The following is a 24,449-nucleotide window of genomic DNA, read 5'->3' as shown; positions in this document are numbered from 1 at the left end:
TTGTTGAATGGCGGAGTATTAGGACACACCTCAGTACACTCCAAAGCAACCCCTCCGCGCCTGCATTTAAGGTGACACCGGCAGCACCAGTTCGAGCTCAGGGTGTTCCGATCGTTGATGGGGAGCGGTCGGGGGTGAGGGCCCGGCGGGGGGGGAGGCACTTCCTCTTGCATAAAGGGTGAGGGAGGGGCGGGGGGGGGCAGGGAGGAAGAGAGAGAGAGGAGGAAGGCGCGTCCCCCCCTTTTCAAAATTCCAGGAGGTTGAAAAGGCGCGGGGTGGTGGTGGTGGGGGACACACGAACGCGCCAAGCATAAAATGAAGTCGTAGCCCCGCATACACTTGACTTCTCTTGACATGTGAAAAGTGCTAAAAGTCAGAGCTCATCAATAAAGTAGCTGGCGATTGAATGAGGGCCCTGACAAGCATCGCATTCTTCCAGAAAGTACAATGAGGAGACAAACGACTCTGCCAAGGAGTTAGCATGGGAGTGAAAAGACGCCTCAATGGGAGCTGGATAATGGGCTGCCAGGCCGTCATGCACTGACTGTCATCTGCAGCCCGGCCGAGAAACTGCGGCGGCCCCTAAGAGCACAAAACTGGCTGGAAAGACCAACCGGCAATTCCTTCCGAGGGTGGGCCCCCGCCCGTGGCCAGCCAGCCAGCCAGCCAACCGGCCCTCCCCTCATTCTCCTTCTTCTCCTTCCAGCCTCCTTCCTTTCCTCCTGCCTATGTGCCTTGAAGCGGAGGGCCACTAAACCGTGGGGCTCTGGTTCTCTTGGGGCTGTTTTCCCCCTCCCTTCGCCTGGGTAGTGGGGAGGAGATTGAACGGAAAGGGAGAAAATGAAGAAACTGGAATTGAAATTCAGGATTTTCTCTCCGCGACAAACTTTTGGTGCTGGCTGGTTTTTGCAGGCTGGGGCTGCCTGTCCTTGTGCAACCAAGGTGGGTGGAGTGAGGTGGGGGAAACCTGGAAATCTTTTTTTAAAAAGGTTGAGGAATAGGAATCTGGCTCTTTTCCTTTCCTTTTATTTGCAGATCTTGATTCCCCCCCCTTTAAGCTCCCCCTCCAGTTTTTTTTTTTTTGTATGTGTGGGGGTGCTCAATCAGCCCTTCCTGGTTGTCACCCGTCCCTTCAGTTGCTGAAGAAAAGAGAGGACCGGGCAGGCTGGACCAATCGTTGCCCTTTAAGCCACCGTAGTTAGGCCTAAGGCAATCTGTATTTTCCCCATTGAACTGGAAAGTGAGGACTAAGTTTGTAATCGGACCCGAATATAATGGTGGAAAGGGGTGGGGGGAGCAACCGGGGAAGGGTCGAACAGGACTTCCGTAAAGGTAAGTAGGAACTTGAAAATTCCCTGGCCTTAGTTGCTGGTGTGTGCTGAAAGAAGGCTGTTCGGGTTGCTAATTTAGATCTATTTAAAATGAACTGGTCCCCCCTCCTCCCCGTTGGTACTCCCCACTCTTATTCTTGAGTCAGCCCCAGTAAATTCGAATCCTTTTAATGTGAGGGTGATAACCCCCTCCAGTCAATTTAATATTCATTGTTAAATTATTCATCTTTTTTTTTTCAATCCAGCTTCAGGAAAACTTTAGAATGAGCTTCTCAACAAGGATCTTGGTAGAAAGGTGGAAAAGGGAAAAAAACAACAACCCTAGATTAAGAAAACCTGTACTTTTTTTTTCTTTCCAAAACTTAACTTGTTAAGTCAGCAAATGGTTTGAAAAGACACCAGTCCTTCTAGATAGTGTTGTAATAAAATAATACAATATAAAGTGGGAGTTACCATGCCGAGTTTACCAAATGTGCGATTTGTTTAGACTATTCTAATGTTATGAAAAAGAATTAAACTTCTCTGTTATTTTTCTAAGTTTAAAAACATTGTTAACTCTTTTGAGAAATATTATAACAACAACCACAGCAATAACAAAGGAGGGAGGGTTAAAAAAAGGAAAGTGAGAGGGGGAGAAGCCACAAGCTCCCTACCCAGATCTTCAGGCAAATATCATTTTTACAACCATTCAATTAGCCATTCTTTGGATTAGCACCTACTTATATGCTTCATCTCCAAAAGAAAGAAGCCGTAATCTTGTTGCTATTTTCCCCCAGGGCACAGTAGGCCTTGTGTGCCTCCCTTTCTTAGTTCCTGATTTAAAAAAAAAAACACCTACTAGAACAAAAAAAACAATGAGAGGAAAATAGTGAATAATCTGACGTCATTGCAGAAAAGGGACTAGAAGAACTGAGGAAGCAAGTCTGAGTAAAAAAGAAAAAAAGAGAGAGAGAAAGAGAGAGAGAGAGAGAAGGGCCACAAAAGATCGATAAAAAGAGTGGGCGCCTGGGATGGCTGCAGATTTATCAGGACTTGGAGGACAAGAGGCCGAGGAAAGGCGGAGGAGCCTCTGAAACTAAGAAAGCAAAAAGTTGAAAGAGAAGGATGGGGGGGGGAGGAGAAGGAGGAGGAGAGGAAAGAACAAGAGCGAAGAAGGGCCTGTATTAAAATGTGCATGTGTGGAAAGAGAATGGGAAAGGAAGAGCATCGGGCGTGTAGAATGTGGGCGTGAGAAAGCAAAGCAGGATTTATGTGAAAAGAAGGGAGCGAGGCGAGAAAAAAAGGACAGACAGAGCAGCCTAGGGTCCGTGGGCCCGGATGCCTTACAAGAAGGGCTCAAGAAAGGAGAGATCGGTTCCTGGATGGGGAGGGGAAGGAAGAGAATGGGCGTGAGAAGAGAACTTGGTTGATGGGGCTGTGGCTATAGGCTGCCCTCCCAGATGCTCGCTTTCTCCTAAGGAACTTTCCCCCTGAACTCGGCGGGACTGACTTCGGAATAGACGCGGGTCAACGTCGTCGGGAGCGAGCTTAACCCCCAAACCCGGCACTTTGGTTGATCGGAGGGTGAGGAGTCTCTGGGATCCGGGCGTCCTTGCGCGTGAGTGAAGGGGGCCAAGGGAGGCCGCAGGGACTGACGGCTGAAGGTGGGGGCAGGTGAGGGCAGGTGGGATCTAGGGAGGTTCTCTACTAGGCCTGGGCTGGAAGGGCTGCCCCATCGGGGAGCGGGGGGGGACGAGCAACTCCCCAGGCAGGCGGCTGGGCTGCCAGGGGCAACCCAGAAAGGTGGGAGACGCTACCTGCCACCGGAGGAGGCAAAGGAGAGGGAGGCCGTGACCGGGGACGCCATTTTAAGTCGGGGTTACTCCGGTTTCTGGAGTGAGGCATTAAAAAAAAACAACCAAAAGAAGAAAGGGGGGGGGGACAAAATCAGGTCAGGGCGCGAGGGGGGGGGGGGCTACCAAAAGCGAGAGCCCCGCTTGACTCAGTCAGGCCGAGTGGATCTGGGCAGGTGAGCGCCTGGGCTGGGCCGGAACACGAGGCTCGTCGAAGTGGCAGCCCTCCTTCGGGCGCTCCTTCCCAGGCGGCCCTCCTGCCAGGGACAAATAGGAACCGACGGAGCGAGGAGCGGGTGGGCGGACGGGCTTCGAAGGGAGGGGAGGGGGATTGATTGATTATTACCGACCGGTTCGTCTCGGAAAGGAAGAAGAGCAAAGGTGCTCTTCTTCAGAGATCCCGTTGGATCAATAAGTGGGGCGAAAGGCTTTTAACGGCGAAGAGTGCTTGGATAGCAACTGCATGCCCGATCCACCAGGCGGGCAGCCCGATCCCCGGGATGTGGTAGGTTCTGCCTCCGAGGAACAAGCTCTCCAAAGACGGCGGCTTTCTCCCTGGAGTCGCTCGGGCGTTGGAAGCGGAGACGGTGGATCCAGGAATCCAGAAGGGTTTCTTGTTCCCAGAAAGAAAGAAGAAACCCGCCTAGGATCGCAGCCTGGCCCTTGCCCATCTCACCCGGCTAACACCCGCAAGGAGGCGTTGCTTATTGGAGCCTGGAGCGGCAGAGCCTCCGAGGCTGCCGGGTTTCCTGGAAGTTCAGCTTCTCAGTGGGCCAGACTCGACTTTCGAAGGGGAGCATTCGGGGCAAGGGGGGGAGGGCTTGAGGCCAAGGCTCCTTGCACCCTAGAAAACCAGCTGGGATGCCTCCGAAGCCCGCGAGCGGCTGTCTGCTTGTTCAGCAAAATAATAACGATGCAAAAATAATAATGTAGGTTTGCTGTCAACGATAGCCGCGTCTGAATGTGACGGTCAGTATCAGGTGAATCCCAAGTTGGTCGGTCAGAAAGGGCTGCAGATTTGGGACATTACAGGTGTGGGAGCTCATCCGAAGAATCTGCGAGTCGGGGATAGAGGAAGATCCCTGGCCTTATGGAGGGAAGCAGCAAGTGGTAGGTGGATCGATCGTTTTCTCCTTTTTGCAGCGCCACGTCTGTTACGCGAAGGGGACCAAATGCTCTCAGTCACCAGATTTCGTGTTTTTGTTCCCCCCCCCCCTTTTGAAGCTCGCTCACACAAAGCAAGCAGGGAGAACGGGAACTGCTAAACATGCAAATCGCTCAGAGCAGCTTTGGCAGCTCTCTGAAGAGGGGAGACCAGCATCTTTGTTTATCCCCCGAATGCTAAATAAAGACAGAAGTGTGAATAACTGATGCAGATTGTTTCCCTACTGTCATTTGATCCCAGGAAGTGCAATCTATTTATATATATATGAGAGAGAGAGAGATATTTAGATATATATCTAAAGAGTGGGGAGGGGGCGCCCCCTCAGAAGGAATCACTGAATTAACTGCTCTTGGGTCGTCTTCTTGCATTAAGATCTGCCTTGTGAAGCACTATTTTATAAATACCCCGAAAAGGGCTTAAAGTCCTCTTGTCCACTTCAGTCTCAGACTGAAGAGATTCACCCACACTGACGGGTCCGTTCCACAACGCCTCAGCCTTCAGGACACCGGCTGCCGACTTCGATTGAGGGGGGGAAGCCCTTGAAACCTCTTAATGCGCCGGACACCGAGTTAAACGGAGCTTTGGCGAGTTTAGCAACAATCTGCAAAAAAAAAAAAAGTTTGGAATCGATTTAACCTTTTTTTTTCTCCTTTGCATTAGGCGTTTTGAAGGAAGGCACTTTTGTGTGCAAGGATTAGAGAAAAATGGAGGGCGGGGGTGGTGGTGGATGGAGAAAGGACTCGGGAAAAGAGGCGGCAGCCACCGCCGTGTTTGTGTTTTTTTTCCTTCCCACCATAAGAAAGTTTAATATTTTATACTACAGGAAGAAAAGTCTACCCATAGCCACACCGGAAAATTCTTCCAAAAAGTGAACACGGAGCGAAAGAGAGGCGCGAGAAATCACATCAGCAAAGCGCATCCTGATGGGCTTTCTAAACGCCATTGATTGGAACAAGCTGTTCAGCGCCCCCCCCCTCCCCGAAGCACTTAATCTGCCTGTTAATCAAGGCACTAAGGAGCTCAATGCGACTTTTATTAGCGACTGGAGAACACAGCGGCAGAAAGGATCAAAAGACTCGCCCCCTTGATATTTGTCAAGCCAGCCTCCCCACAAAAAAAAATATTTTCAATTACAGAGCAATTCTTAGCTTATCATCGCCGCGTAACAAGAAACACGCAGATGGTTTCCCCAAACGCTGCCAGGAGAGAGAAGAGCCGGCTCAAAAAAGGCGGAGGGAGACTTCGCCAAGAGCTGCAGCCACCGCCGATTCTCAGGCTTTCCTCCAAAGCGGAGCGCTGCAGGAGAAGAAAAAAGGAACATTCCGCCGGAGCAAAGATAGATATTCTCGTCCTCCTCCTCCTCTTCTTCTCTTCCACCTCCTTTCTAGGAATCGCTTGGGTGGTTCGGAGAAAAGCATCAGAGGGACAGCCCTACATTTATCAAACCTAAAGGCCGTCTGAGTGTTTTCCCCCCTTTCTCTGCGTGGATTTGGAAACGGACAGCTTCCAGTGGGTTGGCATTTGCATCCTAGGGAGTAGGTGGGGGAGCACTAGAAGTTCTGACTATATTCCACCCACAAACTATATTTTAAAAAGAAAACATTCACCGAGATATCCCAGTGGATGTAGGTGCGCGAGCGGGGGTGGATAGGTGGGATATTTTTTGGTGCGGGTGAGTGGGAACTGAGTCGGGCCGTTTCTCCAGAGCTAGTTTCAATTAAGCTAAAGGTGGAGAAAACTTTCCATCTGTGAAGATCAACATTTTGATCTTGTCGTTTTTAATGCGATCGGATGGCGCTGGATGTCAACGAGATATGCATATAAAAGACTATGTGGTCAGAGGTAATTATGTCACAGCTTTTTCTCGTCGTGACAGCTGGATAAACACAATCTCCAATAAACATCTCTAATTAGGGAGGAGGACCTGCGAGGCTGGGTGTTTGATTTATTACCCATCCAGAATGTCCATTTACTGGAGAAGATTAAAGTGGACTTTCCCCCTCCTTTTTAATTTTTTTGTTTGTTCCAAAGCACCTTAAGAGATGGTAAGAACTGAAAAGCTGCAGACTTCACCCAAGAGGAGTGAATGAAAGAAAAATGGGGGAAGGGGGAGGAGGAGGGGAAAAAGCCATTATCCCACTAATCCTTTTTTCCCCTAATTAAGTACCCCCACCCAATCATCTAGATTTCGAAACACAGCTCACCTGCCTTGGGCTGCAATCCTAAACAAACGAGTTGAAGCCTTGTTGGGATTTAGTCTCAGGGATGGGCAGCTGTGCTCGCCTTAAGCCAAACCCCGTTCAGAAGGTAGCCCTCCTGTACGAATCAAACTGCTTTTTAGATAAGTGGTCTTAAGGCGGCAACTCAGCAGAGTTTCCCAAGAAACGGTTCCTCCTTTTCATCATATACTTCTTTGGTTCCCACTCTTATTCTTCCCCTTTGCTGCTGCCGCAGCCAGCAAAACAGAAAAGCAAAATCAAAACCAAACACGCCCTTCCGCTCATCTCTGGCCTACCTGTGTACATTTTCCAGTGCTCTCAGTCTACCTGACTTCAAGCTACCTTTTGGGAAGAAATTCCTCCGCCGGCTTTTTTTTTTTTTAAACTACGCGTTCACTTCGGGGATTCCACGGGCCTATTCATCGGAGCCGAGCAAGCTTAATCCGGATGGCAACAGTTGAAAAGTGAAATCAGAGCCGGTATCTAGGCTGCCCCCTTTTCTCCAACCAGAACGCACCACCTGCGTTTTCTGCAAGCCGGGATAATTAAGTCGGGGGTGAGGCGACATCACAGGAAACAAGGCAGAGCGGTAGAATTTGCAATACAAGATTGGAAGGTCTTTCAGAGTGAGACCTGAAGGAATTCTCCCGGAGAAAGTTCTACAGGTCAACGCTATGCGTTCCCCTCTGCCGGTTAGAACTTCGTCAGAACGCAGGTGGGCTTCGAGGTGTGGATTTTGGCGAAATTAACTTGTGGACCAGGGTCTAAAAAAGCTTTGCCCCTGACGCCTGGCATTTACTCTTCCCCTCCTCCTTCCTCAGTCTTTTAATGTGGCTGGTCGTGGAAAGCAGCAGTAGTGGAAGGCTTGAAAAACGCGGCGGGAAGCTTGCACCAAGGACTTTACCTTGCTTGAAACTTTCGGGCTCCCCGAATGAATTGGTTGGCTTGCTCTGGAGCAGCAACGGAAGCAAACAGAATTAAGAGAAAATGTACCGTCACCTCAAACCGAAGGGAGAGCGGACACGTGGGTGAACTGAGGCGGGTGGCTTGGAGAACGGCCGGAAGAAAAAGAACGAACGAGGCACCAGTTGGGATTGATTCCAAACAAGCAACCCAAAAGCTTCCCCGCCAGGCGAGGCTCCTCTTGACGCGCCCCGAAATGAGCGGCAAACTCCCCCAGCGGCCCCGACGGCAGAGCCCTTTAAGCCGCCCGAAGCCCAAGGCGAGCAGGGTGTGGAGCCGGAGTCCCTGTGTAACCCGAAGCGCTTTTTCTTTCTACCTCAGTGAGAATCGTTAATTATTAGGTTTTCCCAAGGAAAGCTCAAATCACTCGGACTGGGGATAGAAAATGCTACCCAACAATGCGCGCTGCATTCTTTCGTGCCTGCCTGAAGTTCAGAGCGCCGAGGCGAAGACTCTCGCTCTTCCGTTTCCCTCTTTACGAAGCAGCGCTACTTTCCCCCTGCTTACCTCCCCCTCCCAAAAAACACCCGGGGTGCTTCGGAGGGCGAAAGAGTCCCGGTCTTCCCATCCACCCCCTTTGGCCTCGGTTCTCCACCGCAAAGGAAGGTCCAGGCCATTCCCCTGGCTCTTCCTGGCCGCTTCTCACTAATTGCAACTTCTCGGGCTGCACCTGTCCAGTCACCTACACGGTGCTTCAAAGGGGGAAAACTGACACTCTGCTTCACTAGCCATTGGCGAGCATGCAGCTCTCCTGCTCCAGAAGCTGACTAGCCGACGACGCCCAGCTCAGCCCAGACGTCAAACAAGGGTCGTAACAACGGCAACCCCCCCCCTTCCCGCCATAAAGATTTAACAGAGCTTTTGAGATTAGCAACCGGGCAGAAGAGGAGAGGCAAATAAATCTCCGTGCAAACACTCGCGCACGTGAATACGTGTGCGTGAGAGTGAGAGAGAAAGGGAGAAAGCTTCCAGACGCGAAAGAAAAAGTAAACATCCACGACGGGCAGAAAATTCGGGGAGGGGAAAAAAAACACCACACCAAACACCAATTGCGGGCGTCTATCGCTTTAGAAGCCGCTCTGCACATTCTCGAAAGCGACGGAATAAAAGAGCAACAAATGTTTACCTGTTAGCGGGAGGGCTGGCGGAGGCGCATGTTCCGCGGATTCCCAATTCCGCCTCTGCGAGTCGGTCACTGGCAAGTCAGATCGCCAATTTTCTACATAAGAATCTGCCACACAGTTTAAATGTCAATGACAATATATAAAAAAAAAGAGAGAGAAGAAGAAGCAGCCAGGGCGCTTAGCTTTGCACTAACTTTCCCTTAATATCAGCGCCAGCGCTTCCCTCATTGGCTGGGCTGCCCCCGTGACGTCACGGCGGAGAGCAGTTAGAGCGGCTCAGCTAATAAGCCATTTCAGCCCCCCCCCATCCCTCCCCCGAGAAGGCAGGAGCTCCCAGCGCCGGGTTCGCTCACCTTCCCGCGGCCATTGCTGAAACTTCGAGGCCAGGCGAGGCGCACGTGGAGGCGTTCGGGCCTGAGTCTCCAGCCTCTTTGGGCTCGATCCGCCTTGCACGAACGGCTCTTTGCTCCGCTTCGCCACGGACAAGTTTGTCAGAGATCGGATCGGGGCGGGGCGGGGGTTGAGCAGTGCCCCCCCTCTTCCTCTTCAAAAGTACCCCGAATCTTCTTTTGAGCCTGTCTTTTCTTTTGGGGTTTCTCCCCCCCCCCGCTCACTCCTTTGCCCTCCCCGTTTCCACCCCTCAGTTTTTACTCCGCTCTCTTCTTTTGGCTTTCTTTCCTTCTGTGTTACTGGACAGGAAAGTCCGCTGTGTTCCCACGGTTTAGTATCTTCGGCCAAGGAGTATCGAAAAAGTGTCCTGGACAGGTTAACCTAGGCTGCAAATCAACTGCAGCCAAGGAGTCTGGAAGAGGACGTGGCTTTTCTTCCCGGGGTCTCTAAGGCGCAAAACACACACACACACAAGTCTATGCACCTCTCTCTGCCCACGACTCAGCCGTCGGGGTGGGGAAAGGCCCTTGGCTCCCAGGTTTCTGCTTCTGGAACAGTCCAGCTCTAACTTCTGGAACTGTTCAAATCTAACTCGGGCTTATGGTTGGCGACCTCGGTTGCAGCAAGCGGGGAGGAGGGGAGAGGAGGGCTGACAACGATTGACCGCGTTTCGCTTGTAGTGATGTCAGTGGGGATGAACGCTGTGTGTTATGTATAACATTGGCCGGCTAAAAAAAAAGCTGGCACGCGCAGGGAGAGAACAATTTCGAATGGAGATAACTGGACAAATTCTCATATTTCTTCGACTTTACCCCCCCCCCCCAAGGTCTCCAAAGAATTTAAAAGAGAACAAGTAAGACCGACAATGTTCTCTTTTAAACATTAGGAGGCTGATCCCTGGAAAGTAACACGCTGCTTCAGGGATACACCTCCCCTCCCCTCAACCCACTTTTCTTGATCTTTCAAACACTCGTCCCTAGGGTGGGCTCATGCCTTTTCACTGCAGTGTCCTCCTGGTGTAAGTTTTTCTGAGGGACATTTCCTGGGAGAGTAGGTTAGTGGAAGGAAGAGAACTGGAGCTACAGAATTATTTGTAACACTTTGAGTAAGTTTTATGGCTCACCATTTTTTTAAAAAATACCATTGCTTTCTTCTAGTGATATTGGTGAGACAGTCCACTTGGAGAAGCCAGACGTGGAGCGTTGTACAAAAGGGCTGTGGACTCACTTCGGTCCTGGTAATTAATAATAATCAGGCAAATTTCCTGAAACCACCTGCTTCTATTCAAAATGCATGTCTTTTGCACCGAGTCTGGTTAGTGACTGGGGTTTTTTTTGGGGGGGGGTGTTGGTGGTGGAGAGATAAATTTGAATACATTGTATTGGCTCCCACTAGCTTTAAAACATGTTTGTTCCTTTATTTTTTTGAACTAGAAGGGAATTTTTATTTTCGGGGAAACAATGATAATCATTTTCCTATTAAGTCACTATTCAGAGATAAAGCCTCCTGTACATTGTCCACTAATGTCAGTGAGAATCGCCTGCTATTGTTTATTGGGAACCTCTGGTTCCATTTTATTGGTGGTTTCCCTTCTTCATACATTGGCAATATTAAGTTCTTTGATCAGGAAACCGGGCCATATTGGAAAGTTTCAGATGTGATTTAACTGTACATCACTATTTCAGGAAGATTTCTGGGGGAAATGTCTGGCAATGGAAAACTGCTGGAAGAAAAACCTCTCAGAAGAGTAGATTGCTCTCTTCTTTAAACAATATTCTCCCCTTGTCTACCCCCCACTTTCTTGACTCATCCCTTTGACACACTTGCAGTACAAGCTAATGCTTCACTACTTAGAAGCAGGCCCCAGGCGGGCAATTGATTTTGAGGGCTGCAACCAGGTTGCAAAATATTGGAGCTACTTTAAATTCAAGGCACAGATATTCCCTTTAGTCATTTCTCAGGTGTCCCCCCCATTATATTATATATTGAGTAACATAAATAAACATATTAAATTAAGATGCTCTCTGAGTTGTTCTTCAAAGAATGTGGTCAGCATAACTGTTTGTTTTGTCAAATGCTTTCTTGGGCGGTTCCCTCATTTGTCCAAACACATTTTCAGAACTACAAGAAAACCTTTGATCTACCAAAGACCTCAAACCTAGGTGAAATGTTTTCCCACAACCCTCTCTATTGTGGAGAGACTCCAAACTGGCAAGAATGTTGCCCTGTTTCCCCCCCCCCCCCACACACACACATTCTCTTTAGGATAGGTTCCTCAAATCCTCAGGATCTTAATTTTAGAGAATATTTGGCTGAGGAATCCTCACACATCCTTTTTTTTAAAATAGAGACCTTGACTGCATGAACATTCACAGGTCCCAACATCCTGAAGCCCCAGGTCTAGGATGTCTTGGAGATCTACTTTAATCCCGGCTGAAAGCAATAGTTTTTTGAGCTCTTGTAAGTTTGAGCTCTTGTATGTTTGGAGTTGAGGGTATGGGCACACACAGAGAAAATGCTGAAAGAACCAGAAAGGTAACTCAGTCCATTTCTTGGGCCTCTAGCTGAGAGGAAGACTAACGCTACAAAACTTTGGAACTTACCTTTCCAGTACCTGCTTAAGTGTTTGACCTTAAGGTCCCTGAATACTAGTCTTCTGTGGAATGAAAAGAATACCCCCCCCCCAAAAAAGATTTTTTTTTGTTCTCTATATACAATTATAGGTATACATTCACATAGCTGTTATTCTTTTTTACATTCGTTGTTCTTACACATTTGTCATTCCATTTACAGAATCATACCATACCATTTGGTTTACTTTGTTTACTATCCATTGTCTGTTTTGACACCACCCTCTTTTCCCTTTCTTTTCTCCCTCCCTCCCTTCTCTCCTTTCTTCCTTCCTCTCTCCTTTCCCTTCCTTCTTCCCTTGCCTCTCCCCTACTCCTCTCTTCCTCTTCCCCTTCCTACCCTCTTTCCTTCTCTTCCATCTTCCTCTCCTCACCTCTATTTTCCTTCCCTCCTCTTCCTTTCCTCTCCTCCTCTCTTGAATAAAAAGAATTTCTGAAGGAGACCCTGCTGGATAAGGTGGGAGTGGGGCGGGGGGATGTCCTCCCTCAGACAGGGCTCCAGGTGAAGTAATCTTCAGTACAGGATGAGACAGAATGGTTCTTTTCACCCTACTCCAAATATTAATTCGCTAAGTGGGTTCTCTCCCACGAACACATTTACTGAGCCCTCGACATCAGGGACGAGAGAGAAACCTGGGGAAAGAAATTCTACGGAGAAAAAAAAAAGGCCCGAGAAAGGGAAATAGGTAATATCAAAGGGCTCAGGTTGTCCCTCTCAGCAGAACTTCCAAAGGCCCCCAGGGAGGAAGACAATCGTGGTCTTTTCTGGCTCTCGCCGGGTGCCCAGCCTTCCCCTTGCCTGTTTGTCGACGGCGCTTTCTAGGCCACCAGCGCTTTGCAAAGAGGGCGAAGAGGGTTACGATGCCCCCGGAAGGCTTCCTCCCTGCAGAGGGCCGGACTCGCTGATCCACGACTTATCAGGCAGCGTGTTTGCCCCGGTTGTTTGGAGTTGCTGCCATTAAGACTCGGGCTCCCTGCAACCCAGCAGGGTTCTCCAAGGAAGCGCTGGAAACGCCACGCTCCCGCCTGCTTATCTAGCTGTCAATAAAGGAGATGGCTCCGAAAAGCAGGGCCAGGTGCTGCCTTGCCTTCGCGCCAACCGGCGCGGCTCTTCAGAAACCGATCAGGCGTGAAGCCAAGGCTGCTTGGCCGGGCCTCCGCAGCGAGCAAACAGTTCCCCGGCCAACGCCTGAGTGCCGCTCGCTCCGGCTCGCCTCGGGGGCTCCTCCCGGGAGCGCATCGGGCTGGCTTAGAATTAAACGCCAACCAAAGAAACGCCAGGCCGGACTGGACCCTGGGTGCGGGGGACGGAAAGAGGGTGGGGGGAGTGATGGACCAACAACCCTTCGCTTTGGCCTTGCCTGATCCTGATCAGATCTGCATTTAACAGCAAATGAAACGACAGGCCCGATCTTGTTCGACGTGTCCCTAAAAAGGGGGGCGGGGCGGGGCGGAGGGCGATAAAGAGGGCCGCCCTCCTGATCTTTCGAACTGTTTCAGCCACCTCCATTGGATCAGATAGCAATTTAATTACCCCTTGCTTTACTCTCCTTCCCTCCCCCTCCCCCCGCAACACATTTCAGGCGATTTTCACTCTGAGTCTCCCTAGTGCGGAGTGACAGGCAATAGGAACTGAAAACCCCTTTCTCTCCGCGCGCGAAAGCGCTCACACTCCCAATCCCCTTAAGGCTCCCGTTGGAAAACGTCTGTGGCCTCCTCTAATCTAAAGCCAACCAAGACGGGTCCGGGATTAGATCTGAAATGCTCTCCACTCTTTTCCTAGCCGCTTAGGTGCGAGGGGGAAGAACTCTCCAAAGTTTCCTCAATCAGTAACAGAGGAATCACCTTAAATAGAATTTGTGAGCTTGGCAGAAGAGGCCTGCGATTTCCCATTCTCCCTCCCTCCCCCCCTCCCTCCCTCTCTCTCCGTCCCCCCGCTCTGCCCCCCTCCCGTTTGCAGGTTGATTCTTGTTCTTTTTCCTTTTTTCAGCTGACTTTATTGCACAGCATTTATAGCTCTCCAAAGCTGGCGCCATGAAAGCTTCCCCTTTCCAGGGTGACATTAGCGGGGAAATTAACAGGCCGTCTAGGTAGATAAAGCGCTAATGAGGGCACTGAGCCCGGAAAAGGTGGGGGGAGGGAGTGGGGAGAGAAAAGCAAGCGCTGCTTTCAATGGAGGCGTTTTGCTGCTCCGGATTTCTGATGGACAGAAGACTTGAAAGCTGTGAAGCCTCTTTGAATGGTACGCAAGCAAGGAGCAACAGTAATGTGTTACAAATTTATAAGCACTCTACATATTTGATTTACACTGCGATAGTCCCCCCCTTTCCTCTTTCTTTCTGCAACATTCTCCCCCCCCCCGTGTGTTCACTTAGACAGAGCAATTCTCAGCGCGCACACGCACGCACACACGCGCACACACAAGCTGTAATAATGAGGTTTAATTCTCTATCCAAGCAGAACTTGAGCAATAATAATAAGCCCATCAGAACAATTTGTTTACTGGCATCGAACAGACGGCAAAATAAGGTCCGAGAAAGACTGGCTGCATGAAACAGTTTAAAGGGGGAAAATGACTTCAAGCGAGTCAGAGAGAGGGGAAAAATCTGAGGAGACACAAGACTTGAATACTGTAGAAGGCACAAAGGTGATGTTCCATAAAAGGACTTTGATGGCTTTGTCCAAGGTATGTGTTTTTTTAATTATTTTTTTCCATAGGAGTAAGACTAACTTCAAAGCAGAAATACTCCCAACTGCCACAGGACCTTTATATTTTGACACCTAGAGGTCTCTATCTGTTTTGTATACTTAATTGTCTAAGTACCTTGCCTATTTACCTTGCAGATTAATTTTTGGGATGATATTACAAGAGTTAAAGTAGAGTCAAATAACAAGGAAAGAAGCTGTTTTCCGAGACATAAAATATATGGGGTTAATATATAATCCAACTTGGATTAAAATTAATGACAAAACTTTCATCAGATGTAATTGGTCAGGATAGCTGTATTAATAATTTTAGTCCAACCCTCCATTTATAAAACTGCAAGAGATTTCAATCTGTAGTTCTATTCCCCTTGCATGTTGTTAGTCAATAACTCCCTCCCCAATGTTACCACTGCCTGGTATAATTTTATAATACTGGCAAATCTTGGCATTGGTCTCATTCCTCTCCTAGGCACACTTTGAGAAAAATGGCTCTTTCTGAATTAAGCTTGAGAGATCTGATCATAGGTGTTCAGCATCCCAATGAGTGTAAAGGCTGTGAGTTTAAAGTTTTGGGGCCTAAGAACTCTTGTTAGAATAAAGGGTCCTATTGAATTGGCTGAGATTTCTGGAGAAATATATCTGGCTCCTTTTGTAAATCAAGCAAGTCTTTTGGAAGTGAAAAATGGGATTCCTTTCTAATTGTGTCCTTTTGGTTGTTGTTATTGGGAGTATGTGCTGCTGGTTATTAAAGAAAATTGGGGCAAGGAGGAAGAATATTCAGGGAAACCTAGATATGAGCAGACAATGAGAAACATTGGTTATGCAGAAAGTGTAGGTAGGAACACCATTCTGCAAAAAGCCGCTTGAAACTCTGGGATCCCCACTTTCTGGTTTGTCAGCTATTCGGAAAAGAAGGAAAGATGAAAGAATGGGGAGATACTTTTTTAAAAAAAAGGAAAATTAGAATAATTTCTATGAAGTCTTGAGAGTCAGCAAATACAGAGGGTTACATCCCTAGTTTAAAGTTTATTTTGGGGGGAAGGGGGAATCCAGAAGTCAGATTCCCCACTCTGAGCTTTGCTCCTGCCTCCTTCAGGATTCTTAATTTAGCTCTGAAGAAATGTAGGCATATCTGGCATTCTCTCCTTCCAACACCCCCGAAAACCCCTCCCACAATTTCTTAATAAACATGATGCTGGCAAATGTTGCTTGATTTGTTTTTCTGCCCCACGTCCCCGAGCATTTGTGCCCCCACCGTTTTTTTTTCCTCCTCCCCGGACTGAGACATTAGCTGAATTCCCTGGGGGTGATTGGATGCAATTCGCTGAAAGTCGACAGGCACGTCCTGGATGTTAGAAATTCACTTTTCCTCGACGTGACAAGACTGAGTTCGATCTACAATTGCATTTGAAAGGGCAGCGAGCGGAAAGATCTCCCTATTATTAATGCTTCTCCTCTCCTTTAGCAAAATAACAAGATACTTCATTTGCACACACGCGCGCGCGCACACACATACACACACCTTTAAAAAGAACGGTGAGTCTAACAATTAGAATCTCTTGCCGCATCATTTGCAACCCAGGCAGGGGGGAAATAAAGTAAATTAAAAAATAATAATAAAGGGAAGAGGTGCAGGAGTCTATTTTCTCCGAAAGTATCAGAGCTTTCCCAAAGCGACCATGTGACCCAGTTGACAAAAAAACCCCTTTAAATCTTGAATAAGATGTGAGTTGTAACAAGGGGATTTGCGCTTACTCCTTGACCCTTGTAATTGGATTAAATATAGACTGAGACGTGCAAACCAGACCAAGATTGACATCTGCCAACTGGGCTTCCTTATGATTGATTGTGATGCTTCGTGCTGGCAACAATAATGAAATAAATTGTATGGATAAAGCAGCGCGTTTGTCATTTCCGTGCCATAAGATAAAGGGAGGTAAGCGGGGCTGGCAAGCTGTTCGCTGACAGCCTCGAGACCGAGTGGGCGCGTTTAAAAGAACTACAACCAAGGAGGCCCAGTCGCTGACAGGACAAATGATAACTTGTCACAACCTTCTTAAATCTTCAAGTTTGTCAATTAACATATAGATTGCTCTGCCGAGAGAAGCAAAAAGAAAAAAGAAAAGAAAAAGAAAAAAAAGCCACGCGCAAATCCAGAACTCTCGAGACCCCGTAGAGGCGCCAAAATGGCGTCGTGGCTCCTGGCTTTCCCGGGCAGCGAAGACGTCCTCGAGGCAGGAGCAGCCCCGCCCCCAACGTCCATCTCGGAGGGACCATTGAAAGGCCGCCTAGAGAGGAGCTGCAGGAAGGCCCTCGGATGGCAACGGCGCAGCCATTTCAAGGGGACAAATAATAAATGGCTGCCCGGGGTGGGAGGTACTCGAGCCCCCCAGAAAGGCTCGGCTCTGTGCGTGCGCTAAGGAAGAGGCGAAGTTCGCGCAGGCCTCAAAATCCTGGGCCTGATCCGCCACGAGGCTTTGTGGGAAGTTCAAATTCAAAGACGCCATTTTACCTTGGCGAATAATAATAATATATAATAACAACAATAATAATGAATAATAAGTAGAATGCAGAGCTGGTTCCACTCTATCACGGGGGGGCGGGTGTCCTATACCTCAGCCCGCGCACGTGGGAGAAAAAGCCCCATCTCCCCCGCCCCGTTTTCAGCCAAACTGGAAGATTCCAAAGGCCGAGGCGCCGCCCCTCAGGCCACGCCCTCCCGAACTTGGAAGCCCTCGCTGTGGTCAGCGGGGTTTTCTCCTAGCTGCCTTTCCCTAAAGAGCCTCCAGGGCAGCTGATCCCACCATTTGTTTGAGGGAGGAAAAAGCAACCTCGTTTGCCACGTTAAGGCGAACTCTGCCTCAGTTATTTTCCTTTCGCCTGTCAGCATTTTCTCCTTCGAGCCTCCTTTCCTCTATGCCTCGCTGAAGCCGAGGGAATCCTGTCGACCTTGGGAGTTAGGGGCAAGCCTTGTCCATAAAAAGGAGCTTCTCGCTCACTCCAATGGCTAGCCATCTCCTTTTGCAGCCAGCCTCAGGTGTGCATATAAGAAAAAGGTGTCCAAGCTTTTATTGCTCGTTTGAGAAGTTACCTGAATATTCCTGATGCATTTTCCGACCTTCTGCTTCTATAACAGGCAAGAGGTCAGCTGGCCGTATCTCCTCTGCCCTGACTCTGCTCAGACTTCTACCTTGCAAACTAGTTTGGGTGAAAAAGGGAAACCTCAGGCCGCTCTTGGGAATGAAAGGCCGCATTCAGCATTCATCGCAGGCCTTTTGCTCAAGCCACTCAATTGCAAAAGGAGGACTTACCTGACTCAGTCTGCTTCCCCCAGAGGAAAAGATGCATTTAAGGAGCCTGTGGTCCACTGCCTTTGGTCCCTGTGCCATGATCTATCTACTTAATGCTCTTAAGGGCAGAGCTCCTGTAAGGCAGTCCACAAACCAGTTAAGCGGAAATTCTTAACGACCAGAATTATTTTGCCTCTTTTTTTCAGGGGTAAAGCAGGCCTGTAGTTAATTCAAAATTGAAAGTAAATTCCATTGACCTACTTCTGAACAGGGATGCAAAAGATTTCACGGGGGATGCAGCACAGCCCATCCCCTAGCTTGGACACACACTGCCTGTTGGAATTACTTCTGGCTAAGCATACAAAAGCTTATTTTGCCAACCTCCCTGATTTTCCTGTACTTTGGATTATTGGACCAGTTTCCTTGTGGGCTTTGAGTCTTCGTTGAATAATTCTTCACATTTTTGTGACTTCAGTTTGCACAACACATACACACACTTCTTCACAAATGCTGCAATAATAGTAACAATAACAATATTCCCATAGCGATGGCTGGATGACTCTAGAAAGTGCTGGGGATCACTAGTGAGCAAATGACCAGAGAGATAAGAGAAAGGGAGCAATTAATGGTCAAATGAAAAAGCAAAATCCATAACATTTGGCCTTTATCCATACCCAGCTTGAGGGAGGGGGAGGCTTTCTCCATCCTCAATAAAATGGAATTTAAAAAAAAATCAATGGAAGCCATGTTTTTTTCAATGCAATGGCTACTCTGTTCTCCAGTCTAATGGACTATTCTGAAAGAAAAAGATCCTAACAGGTTTCAGAGGAGCAGCTGTATATGTAGGTCTATTGTAGTGAAGCTATCAAAGAATCTTGAGACACAATAAAGGCAAACTCATTTACAATGGTGGAAGCTTTCTGTGGAGTACAGTCTGTTTTGTCAGAGTTCCAGAGCATGAGCTATCATCAGTATGGAGTAGGAATTTATATACCCCCTCCCATTTTTGGCAGCCAGGAGACAGTAAAGAGGGCAGAGGGAAGGGCCGTGTAAAAGTGCAACAGAATAACCTATGCAATAGTTCAATAAAGAGGGTATTACCTAGAGGCATTGCAAAAGAGGTGAGTTATACTCCTATTTGATAAGTAGGACAAAGAATGTTCTTGTGGCTGTAAGGACACTCCAAGGAACAAAAGTATCCTATCTGTACTCAACAATCACAGAGGGAGAAGACATGTTGCAGGCAGATCATGAACCAGTGAGCATTTGGCAAAATTGTAGCTTGAGCTGGAGCTCTGTTTTAGAGCAAAGCCCACTGACACAAACAGCTGAGAAAGGCAGGCCCTTAAACTGGGCCAATATATAATAATTTAGCCATCTACTAGCACTTACCACTGTGTGCCCAATGCAGTGCTACACCTTAACTCCTCCTAATCTGGTGACCTCCAACATGTATGGGTTACAGTTCCCCAAACTGATCAGCATGGTTGTTGGCTGCATTACTGGGAATTTTGAGAGTTGTAGGTCTGGGAAAAACATATGGGACTTATTTCAAACAGGTGTCTTTAGCTGGGCTCTTTCTGGTTACAGTTGGGTTAGGATGTGCCTTTAGTGTTATGTATCTGGTGGCCCAATCACAGACATGTAGTCATTTGAGTTCTCTTGGTGATAAAAAAGTGGGGAGGAGTGGGAGAAAATAGAAATCCAGGAGAACAATAATCAAAATCCTAGCATATGGCGATAGCAGCTCTATTAGAACTATTATTAATTTAAAATAGAAAAAACTGTAAAACTGGTTCACCAGTTTTCTGGATATTTCATTCTTATAATCAAGACTAAAAGTGTAAATCACAACAGAGTTTATTTGAGAGCAAGTACTGGGAAGTAATCACACTGCATTCTAGCAAAAGATTTGCGGATTTTCAATTCTCAACGGGAAAGAACAAAAATTGCATTTGAAAATCATCATAAACAGGTCAGTTCCAGCCCATGGTCCCTCACATTTCTGTCAAGATACGAACCATATCTCAGAATGATGCACACTATATTCTCCCCTCCTTTTTATTTTCAAAATAATTGCCTTGTTTCCTAATTTAGCCAAACTTCATTTTATAGGGATTTTTTTTTAAAAAAAAGCTATATATCTCATTTCTAAAATTTAAATACTGAAAGTGATTTGAATTAGGATAAAGAAGGAGAAACAGGAGCAAAATATGAGGGGGAAAGGGACAAAACAGAAGTTCCATCAAATTAGTTTAGCTTGCCTGCTTTCCCCAGTGACTGCCTCTATTAGCATTATAATCTCAAACACCATTTTTTATGTAACACTATTGTTAGTAAATCAACTCCTCAGGTCCACAGAGACGTTGACCCCTGGCAATTCAGTGAAAGTGTAATTATCTCCCTGAATCTTGGACAGATTTAAGAGATTACATTGCAACTAAATCTATATCAATGCTAATTTTTTTTCCTAGACTCCAGGTGCCAGGCACTAGGAAATGGTGTGCTTGCCCAGCAGAACGGTTTACAAAGAGGAAAGAGCTTGCTGTGGAGAAGGCCAAAAGAAATGGAACCCCCATAAAATTATACCTATTTGGTGAGGTTTTTTTGGTTTTGTTTTTGTTTTGCTACAAAACCTGGTTCTTATAAGGCAAAGTTAAACAAAGCAGCTATGCTAAATTAGCGTTAAATAAAGGGGAGTTTAATGCTTGGCTACAGTCAACTGGTGTATATCTGATGGCTAATTGTCTATCAAAATTAAAGAGAAAAGAATAAATGATTCGTTATAAGAAGGTGTTAAAAGCTCCAACAAAGGGAGACATTTCACAAACATAATATATTTAGATGGTAAATTTGAGCCTTTTGGAAATGGAAGCAAGAGTTTTATGTAGGAGGATGCATTTAACATGTCAGGAGCTGGCTTTTTGATCGAAAGAGAAAATCAGCGCAAGAAAAGGACCTGCCGAGATACCTCACGTTCATAATCTTTAATCTTAAATCACTACCACTGTCATAGAAAAAGCAAAGAATGCTAAAGCGATGGAGAAAAGGCTGCTTCGGAAGTTTATAGGCTCTTCAGACAGAAGGCGCGAGTTCTCTTAACGTGAACGGGAACAACGCGAGGAGCAACGCCACGGAGCAACCCCGTTTCATTGCAAAGCGCCTTGAACAGAGATGCTGAGTGCTGGACTGCTGTGGGAGCGACTGGCGTCGGAAAAGATTCTTAGGATAAAAATCCAGACACAGGAAGTTTCAAAATATGCATTGCAGGGGTGGGTGAGAAGCAATTTTGGAGGCTAAATATCATTTTTTTTAAAAAGTTATTTTCTTCATAGGTTCTTATTTCAATCCTTCCCTCCCAATGAAATAAAAGAAAAAGAAAAAAACAATAAACACAAACTCCTGTATCCATATCTGAAACGCTTTGTAAGGCAAGATAACTTTTTATCTAATCTAGCTTTATATATGAAATCCAGCCCAATTTAAGCACTCTGAATGCTACTGAATTCTTTTAGTTTCTTCTACTTGAACCAAAGGGGTTACTAGTGCTAAACTTTGTCTGAAGAAAATCACGATAATTAGACATTTAGAAAATTAAATCTTTTAATTTTATTAGGGAAGAAAGCCCTTCGAAAACACAACTATGGGGAGGGGTGTGTGTGTTCCTCCAGGTGTCAACTCAATGGCCGTTGATGAAATTTGACACTGCCCCCCCCCCCCATCTACATTTTTTAAAAAAAGAATCTGGCTGAACGCTTTCGTTGAAGTAAATGTAAACGAATCCATGTATGAAAAAAGCCCCAAACTAAATCATGCAGCAAGAAGGACAAACCGTCTGGAAAATGGACTTACGGAGCAGTAAGAATATACTGCCCCCCAGTAAACGTCTTTGACAATCTGCGTCCTTGCAGAAACTATCTTGAAGATAATCAAAATTATTACAATTCATTTCTGCATTACTTTGAATACGGACGTTCAAATAATAAAATTTCAGCAACACAGCCCGAATTTAATTTATATCAGGGCATTGTTCTAGCTCCCCTTTTATGTCTAGCTTTCCCTAGAAATTTTGCGCTAATATCCAGTTGTGTAAGTCATTGCATTATTCATATGGGGCGGTGGAGTGGGGGAAGAGGAGAGGCATATTTTCTCGTGTTTTTCTTTCCCAGTAAATGGCATTCTCTGAAACTTCGAAACGTGGGTGGAAATGAACAACGAGTAAAAGAGCAGTTTCTGAGATGTGGGGATGGGGGCGCACAAATGTTTAACCTCCTCCCTGCGTCTTCTTGCCTGCCTCTCTCTAAAGCGAAGCTCTCTTAGGCGAAGGGACATCGTTTCAAAACCAGCTTCGCTTTGATCTCGCTTAAAGAAGAACCCTCTTCGAAGAAAGGTATCCTATTTTTCAAAAGGGAAAATGAAAAGAAAGACACCGTTTTCGGCGATTAGCCGTCGAATAACTGACTTGAAAAAGTGGGGGAGAAGAGTTATTATTTCTGATATTCAGGACACTCCCACAGTCCAAAGCGGCTGCCAGAACCTTAACAGCAACGCTAAATGCCTGGAGGGCGAGCAAAATAATCATTCCATATTGTTCTTCATAAGTTTTCCGAATCATTTGTATAATAAATGTGGATAGAATGAAGAAATTCATACTTTTTACTATCTCCAGGACACGGCTTTTATTCTGTATCACCTGTGCACAGGATGACAGTTCGGAAACGAAGATATATAGTTTTAAGGCATAAGGAAGTGTAAGCAGTATGAACGAATCAGATGGGAAGGAAGGAAAAAATAAAGAGACAAAAAGAAAAAAAACGTAAATAGTGTATAACAGTATATACAAATGAGGTGGGAAGGAAGAGAGAAAGAGGGAGGGAGGGAGGGAGGGAGGGAGGGAGGGAGGGAGGGAGAGAGAGAGAGAGAGAGAGAGAGAGAGAGAGAGAGAGAGAGAGAGAGAGAGAGAGAGAGAGAGAGAGATTGCCAGGGGTCCCACCTGCTTCGCTATGACTGTGCGCTGTTTTGGTCAGACTTCGGGGACGTTTACTTGAGCACAGAGTTCAAGAGGTCGTGAACTCTGCGCCCACATTACTTATTAGAAATTTAAGAAGTTTAAGAAATGAAACAATTCTTCTCCGGTTGTTTTACTTTATTCCACTATTAAAGGGATCATTTAAATTAGTTATGGAGAAAATCTAAGCGTTGGGAAGATTAGACTTGGCCACAATCTTGGCCACTTCCTTTATTCTCTTCATAATATCACAGCCCCCCCCTCCCCTTGAGAAGAGCGTAAGCACGTACATATTTTTTTCCCTGTCACATTTGCAAACTAGGTCTGGGGCAACGTGTCCAAATTAAAGATGGACCACTATACATCCTTGAACAGCCTAAAAAAAGGAAAGAGAGAGAGAGAGAGAGAGAGAGAGAGAGGACCATCTGGTAATTGTCTTTCTTTAGATCTTCCCTTAATTATGCTTTTAATTAAAGATGGTTCAAGGCATTGGACCACATGAAGGGCAGTAATTACAAATTACATTACAAATTCAACAGATGTAGATGTATCTGCTGGGAGAGTATGTTTGGGTCCGTATTGGGGTTGGTTGTGGGGGGAGAGCGAAGAGGAAAGTACAGGGATATAACATGGACTAAACTTGGAGGGGGGGAAGTAATCCGGTGCCCTGAGAACAGAAGCACATTTTAAACATTATTTTTATTATGCAGACTCTCGCCAGGATTTAAGTTCTCTGTCATGATTGTTTTCATATTTCTTTGACATCTATTGATTCAGAGGCAGCTGCGAGGCTTTGTCACAAGAGAGAAGAGCCGTCACAATATATTAGCTTGACAGCAAAACTCAAAAGACGGAGAAGGACCAGAGGAAGCACGACGGCGGCCACGTGACTTAGAGTTGTGGGCTTCTTCTAACACACACGCACACACACACACGGACACAGATGTGTGTGTGTGTGTGTGTATCTCCAGATCTTGGGAAGAAAATGACCAAGGCGACAGGAACAACACAATGTTTAATGAACCAACACTACACTACAATATAAGCTTCTTCCGCCCGCCCCCTGTCCAGCAATTTTTCTTACGGCTTAATGTTTTATTGCGGAATTAAGCGTTATTATCTTAGATAGAGGGGGGGGGGACTATCACAGAGTTTGTCTCTCCCCCCTTCCGCAGACTTTCCCCCCCTCCACTAATCTATTCGGAAAAGGACGCCCCGGGGAGAAAAATGTTCAACTCGTGACGTTGTTTTAGTGAAATCCAACGGGAATTGGTTTTTGCATTGTCAAGAATTACTTTGATCTTAAAGGTGTAACCCAGGAGTGTTTTCGGAGACATCGCTTTCCCTGGATCGAGTTTCTGGATTTGAACGCCAGACCGTCTTTTATACCTGAATTAGAATCCCAGTTCGAGAGTTTGTAGGGATCCCCGTTAAGGTTTTTTAACTTATAGCATGTAAACTCTGTAAAGGTTTAAGCCTTAAGAAAAAAAATCTTTAAATGTATTCAATAACCTTTAGTCGTGCTAAAATAAGGGGAGGCGGGGTGGGGGAACGGGACACAAATCACTTGACACATGCGAGCAATTTACAGAGAAGACTCTTTCATTTCCACGAGGCGGACAGGTCCACGTTGAGGATTTAAGCCTTGGATTTCATTGGTTTTCATCTAAACTTGGGCTGCTCTGTTTACCTGCCTGACTTCCACCTGACCGGAGAAAACCCGGGATTCGAGAAAGTATGAATACACAGTCTTATGCAGTCTACTTCTGGGTCAATGGGCAGGCCCGCTGA

At 46.7% G+C, this 24,449-nt stretch overlaps 1 protein-coding gene and 1 long non-coding RNA gene across 9 annotated transcripts in view; one reads left to right on the top strand and one right to left on the bottom strand.

Moving 5' to 3' along the window:
* Positions 1–8,776, bottom strand: part of PAX6 (paired box 6) — a 44,403-nt gene extending 35,627 nt beyond the window's left edge. For 2 of the 8 annotated variants that reach the window (XM_087718618.1, XM_087718668.1), the window contains exon 1: positions 8,637–8,771. The gene's annotated coding sequence lies outside the window, so the exon portion shown is untranslated. Of the gene's footprint in view, positions 1–8,636 lie in introns of all 8 variants that reach the window. The other 6 variants (XM_087718625.1, XM_087718643.1, XM_087718654.1 and 3 more) reach the window with 6 other exon arrangements.
* Positions 8,777–14,052: 5,276 nt separating this feature from the next.
* On the top strand, positions 14,053–23,812 carry LOC148049615 (uncharacterized). The gene is made up of 3 exons (XR_015697454.1): positions 14,053–14,340; positions 20,125–20,246; positions 23,436–23,812. It is a non-coding gene; the product is annotated as an uncharacterized LOC148049615 (long non-coding RNA).
* Positions 23,813–24,449: the final 637 nt, after the last annotated feature.

The sequence above is a fragment of the Thamnophis sirtalis genome, unplaced genomic scaffold (assembly GCF_051295495.1).
Source record: "Thamnophis sirtalis isolate CommonGarterSnake01/CBP01778 unplaced genomic scaffold, rThaSir2_p1.2 scaffold_1, whole genome shotgun sequence".
Lineage (NCBI taxonomy): Eukaryota > Metazoa > Chordata > Lepidosauria > Squamata > Natricidae > Thamnophis > Thamnophis sirtalis.
Note: the sequence above shows the minus strand (reverse complement) of the source record. Positions and strands in the feature narration are given on the sequence as shown.